Source organism: Carassius carassius, chromosome 43 (genome assembly GCF_963082965.1).
Source record: "Carassius carassius chromosome 43, fCarCar2.1, whole genome shotgun sequence".
NCBI lineage: Eukaryota > Metazoa > Chordata > Actinopteri > Cypriniformes > Cyprinidae > Carassius > Carassius carassius.
In genome coordinates, this window is record NC_081797.1 from 25536164 (window position 1) to 25542212 (window position 6049).

At 33.8% G+C, this 6049-nt stretch overlaps 1 long non-coding RNA gene across 1 annotated transcript; it reads right to left on the reverse strand.

Moving 5' to 3' along the window:
• Nucleotides 1–4662: 4662 nt before the first annotated feature.
• On the reverse strand, nt 4663–5816 carry LOC132125465 (uncharacterized). The gene is made up of 3 exons (XR_009426919.1): nt 5714–5816; nt 5049–5176; nt 4663–4888 (listed from the first exon to the last, which is right to left on the reverse strand). It is a non-coding gene; the product is annotated as an uncharacterized LOC132125465 (long non-coding RNA).
• Between the last annotated feature and the right edge of the window lie 233 nt (nt 5817–6049).

Genomic DNA, 6049 nt, shown 5'->3' on the forward strand with positions numbered 1-6049 from the left:
GTTTAGCGCTTTCAGCGGTGAGTTTAACAACACTCAACTGCAGGTAAAACAGCATTCAGCGGTGGGTTTGACCAAAGCAACGCTCAACTTCAGGAAAAACGGCATTAAAAGTTGAGTTTAACAACGCTCCAAGGCGCGTGCAAGTAAGCAGTTTAACCGTTTTCTTACAACCCATTCTCGCTTATCGCTTATTCATAGTTTATCACTATGAACTCACGTTCAAGAAGTCTCATTCAGCACACATCGCGATACTTGTCATCAGTTTACATGTGCCACAGGTTCGGTGAGTAACTTAGATGTAAATTCGCTCTTTTAATGCCTGTTATAAAATGTATTCCGTCTTCTTTATTAATCAGATTAGCGCCGTATTGTTTACTACATAGACTTTCAATATATTCATTTCAGGTTCAAAGATGTAAATTTGTAATAAAATCATGGTAACCACGACACGTACAACAGTAACAAATTAAATTTGAAGTTAAAACCCAGGAACGGGCAATTTACCATGTTTTTACCACAGTAACTGTAGTTTTACTATGGTATATTAATAATCAATACAACAATACAATAATCATCAAACTAACTATGGTTGTACAACTGTAATGGCCATTTTTTGATGTGCTTTTATATGACAGATATCACAGTAATCACATTTACTGTACCATGCTTTTGATACCTTTTTATGTAAATCCAAAAAAAGTAAATACATCTTTAAAAAATAAATTATTTGTTTATAATTCTATTTTATTCTACCCCCCCCCCCCCCCCCTTTCTTATTTTTATTTATTTATTTATTTTTTAGCTGAAAAGATGTAAAGGAAGCAGTCATCCCTGTGGTGTTTGTGGAGCGGTATTCCTTCAGAAAGGGAGAAGACAGAAAGCTGCGGAGGCAGACATTTTCAGCAGTAAGTCTCTGATAGTTTTACCCTTTTATCAAACTGCTGTTATAAATTGCACAGCATTTGTTGTTTCTTAAACTTTTGCACTGTCCAAATACCCACACTTGCCATCTTTGCACTTGACCACTTGATTATTTATTTGACATATTTCCTGTGTTTAGCCCAAGTGTTCGAGTGAGCATGGTGACCAAAAGTGTGTGTCGAACTTTTCATGACCTGATGACTGTGTTTCCCAATCCTGGTCCTGGAGAGCCCAACACTGCACGGTTTTGGTGTCTCTCTTATCTGACAAACACACTTTTGAGGTCTTGGAGTCTACACTGATGAGCTGATGATCTGAATCAGGTGTGTTTGATCAGGGAGACATATCAAATGTGCAGTGTTGGGGTTCTCCAGGACCAGGATTGGGAGCCACTGCCTTATGGGACACACTTTGTAAAAATTTATATGTAATAGTGATTTTGACCACAGGAAGAACAGCACTCATATGTATATGAGATAGCTGATTGTTGGATCAATAAACAACAACAACAACTTAAGTGTTTACAGAGTTTTAGTTTTTTTTAATTTATTTATTCAACTTTGCATTTTAAAATAAATTCTAAATCTCTTTTCATTAGTCCCTATTACAGAGGACAATTAAATTTTTGGTGCTTCTAATTAAGTGAAAAAAAAAGCAGTTGCAAATGATCTAGAAAATAAATATACTTTTCTGTGCACCAAGAAAACGTGCAACACTTTGTTTTACTACCAAATTATTCTCAATATCTTTATTATTATTATTATTATTAATATTTCACATACATTGGAAAGGTTTCTGTGACCAGATCAATTACACTACTGATAACAGTCCTTTAAGCATGTAATATTTTTTAAAATAATTCATATGAATATAGCTTGCTATTATTGACTAGCTTTTAATAATAGATAATGCATTTAACATTTAATTATACAGCATCTTTACAGAGGCTGCTTTGATGGTCTAAAAAAAAGTTGCATGTAATTAAATAATATTTCCTTTCTGTCTTTCAGGACTGTTTGCAGATAATGCTGTTCTCCTCCGTCATGCACAAGGAATCAACTCTTTAACTCTTTACCCCCCCCCCCCCACACACAGAAATGGTCCCTTGATCAGTGTTTAGACTTTGCAGTGGTTTGATTTTTGCAGAAAATGCAACTTTGTTTGAATTCTAAGCTTATAATGATTACATTGTGACCTTCCAGCAACCCATATACTGTATACAGAACCAGTGATCAAAACAATAGTTGAAAATAGTATTTTCATATTGATAAAGCATTGTGTTCTCTTTTTCAAGCTTCATACAGTAAACTTTGCTTCTGGTGCTTTTATCATAAAAAAAAAAAAATATCAGTTCTCATCAGGAGTTTTCGTAAAGGACGTATTCATGCACAGCCATCCCCTAGTTCCAGTCATAAAGTGAATGATGTTATTGTCGGTTTTATTTCTGCATTTTTATGTAGCAGGTGTTTGTTTTCCTGAACACGTTTTCTTTCTTCCATTGTTCGGACAATCAGTGTTTATTTGATGCTGTGCTGATGGAGTTTTATAGATGATATTGCACACTTGACATGCATGTCTTCATGGTTTTTATTTTCTGAGTTTGAAACCGTGTGTTGTATCACTTTTTGGTCAATTAAATTCTCCAGTGTTCTCTGAAAGACTATCTGTTTTTTTTTTATAAAAGTATTTGCAAAGTATTTTTATTCTTCATAGTGGCAAAAACAAGCTTATTGACAGAGGATGCAGTGCAGTTATAAGGGCACTTTGTCTTTGAATTAGTTTTTTCTTTCTTTTTTTGCTAGAGTTCAAATGATAGAGAATGGCAAATCACAGAAACACAAAAGTTAATAATTTTTATAACTTTAAAGCACAACATAACATACAATGTAAATGTTAGAAACTCATCATTTGATTAGAAAATGCACTTGTCTTTGAAAAAAAAATCTTATATTTAATTAGAGGAATCGGTTAGATAGAACTGCGAATGCTGGCCATGTGCTCATCAATATTGCCCAATTTTTGTCAAGCTAAACAACAATAATTAGAGCATTTGCATTATTGTTGGAGGAAGGTGTAGACGTTAATAAAACACAATCTAATAGGTAGCAAATGTTATTGATTGTTAACCAATCTATCCCTTCAGCTGAAAGACATGGGTCATAAATGGATAAGGAAGCGTGACGCCGCTGCTCAGCTTTGATATCATTGGCTGTCAATTTCCCTTGTCACCGCAGGACAGTCTGTGGTTGGAGTATCTTTTAACCCATATTAAACAGCGCATCGTCTTACAAAAGTACGTTTTGCTGCTATTATCACATTAGTAATAGATTAAGTCAACAAGTAAGGGTTGCTATGTTAAGAAAAAATTTCCTCTTTAGCGAGATCCTAACCCTAACCCTAACCATAGATAGAACGACGGAGGCTTGTGGGTAATGTAGTTTAAATCGTTTTATTGACGAAATGAAATAAATAAGATATTTAATGGAAAACTGGATTTCTAAATATTTTCATTGTGCAAACCTCTATGATATAATTGAAAGACAGAGTGAAATTTGGTATTTTAGAGTGAGCAATATTTAAAATGCCTTTATGACACATTTCCATTTATTTCTGAAAACTGTGCCCGACATTATTTTATCAGCATAGCATAAGTAATAATCCTTCCGGTTTTCTCTTTGATTCGTTAATTAAACTCTGATTTACAGCCATTTGAAATGTACAGTTTTTGGCTCTTTCGGGGGGTGCTACTGGGCCCCTGGGGGTAGAAGGGCAGTAAAACCAACATATATGTATTCTCCTCATCATGGACAACAAACTGAGCAGAGTCACATTTACATCTGACAGTTTTCACAGTCCACACTTTTCTAATCTTAACATCATGGCTAGTAAAGCTTTTGACAGGACGTGGTGAGGCCATCTGATGAAACATGGAAAAATAATAAAGAAATTATTTAATAATAAAAATAATAGATTATTTTATTTTTGAAGTTAACAGTAATAAATAGAATGGATAAACCTGCAACAACTTGCCTTTATCTATTCCCCACTGTTAAGCAGTAATCAAGGACAATGCATACACATTGTGATACTTCACTATTACACAAGGAAGAATTCATGGAGTACTAAGAATACTATATATATATAAGAATACTATATATATAAACTAATTAGCAACAATCAGTGTAAAAATGTCCTCCTCACCCCCGTATCTTGCTCCTCAGGTACTGGACATCAGTAATGTGCATGCTCTTGGTTTTAATGGAGTACAAGATCCACGTTGATCATTCCTGCTACATTCTCAGTTATCCCTCAAGTGTTTGTAACAATAAAGCAAATGGCTTTTCAAAATAATTCATCTAGTAACTCCCTTTATATATAAATATATTTTAAAAAAGCCATATTTGTGATAAATATATGCAATAATAACTTTCTGGTGTATTGTTGTTTCAGATTTCATTAATCTGATGAAAAAAATGTTTATGTCTTAAGTAAAAAATAATCCTGTAATTAATCATTTGTAGTTTTTCAAGTGTAGAATAAACACATACGAGCCTACCTAGTAAAATTATGAATTTACCAAGAATTTTCAGCACACAATATTCACCATATTAATTTTATTGAAGCATAGACTATGAAGTTGATAAAGTAGCATCAAGACAAACACGATTTAAGGAAAATAATAATGGATCAAAAATTCATTAATATCATAAATTAATCAGTTCACACAAAGGAGTGATGAAATGTCCTTAAAAGTAAAAAGATTCCATCCAGTCAACTGTGATACAGATCATGTGATACTTATAAGACATGTGATACTGTTTCAGAAAATAATGATTCCTTATCATCACATCTAAACTGGTTTCATCTCCCCATCGTGATCTTCTTCTCTCGTGTCTGGAAACAGTTTGTGGTTGATATCCAGCACTGATGTGGTGTAGCCTTTTCTCAGCCAGATGATCTCTCAGTCCTAACATCCCATTTTCAGACAGTTTCCAGACCTGGTCAAAGTAAAACAAACAATATAAACAATTCAGATGAAGTTGTTTAATGGACAGAGAGCTCAGCTTATGTTCTGCGTGATTTTAGCAGTGTGAGCAACTATGACCGTTTTAGTATTGTACACTTACCATTCTTCAAGCTGTTTTAAGACCTTTTGAGAAGCTTTTTCTCTGAAGACAATTTACCACATCCTCTTCTTTCACTCCTTTCAAGAGCATCACTTGGTCAAAACCCCTCATTTGGCTGATGAGATCATCTGTACAAATTAAAATACTGCGATAAAAATTTCATTCTGCAAGAATTAAGAAAAAGTTAGAGGCAAAGGACTTGCTCATGAGACACCCCTTAGCACGTGACAGAAATTTTTGCCTCTTTAATTCATCTATTGTTGCAGTAAATGTCTTCTTCCTCTAGAATCTTTCTCCAAAGTTCCTGACTTCTCTCACCAATTTGTTTTAGTCTGTGTAGTGTCAGGCCTTGCTTCAAACCAATCAACTATCAATCCACAATTTATAACAAAACATTTATGAAACAATTAAATAATGTAAACCACTTTTATAAAACTTGTATTCTTTTATTTAAGACAAACAGGTGTTGTTTTTTTTAAAACTTAAAATGTAAAAATGTTCCTGTCACACTTTGCCAACGTGCTATAATTGTAATAGCTGTATCAAAAAAAAAAAAAAAAAAAACATATTAGAAAGAATAATCACGGCTGACATGACCAGTCCGGTGAGAGATCATCATAAAGTGCTGTAGCACATAACACAGCATTGCTTCAATACACACATACCAGAGGACTTCTGTCTTTGTTTGAGCTCAAGATGGCCATCTTCATTCCTCATCCTGAGCAAATAATTTCCTTGGTCTTCCTTATCTTCTGAAAAACAAGATAATTTCTACTTACTCTGTGTGTAATTAATATTGTTCATTAAACATATAATTAAGTTAATTTAAAGTAAGATTCAGACCAGAGCATTTGATGAGTAAATGTTGATTCAAAAATACTCTAAACAAATGTACCTGGGAAGAGCTGATCATGGCAAGATTCGCTGAGACTCAGTAATAACTCTTTTAGTTTTTAGGAAGGTTTGTGAGGGTTGGCTCACCGAAAACTTCTGAAAAAGAA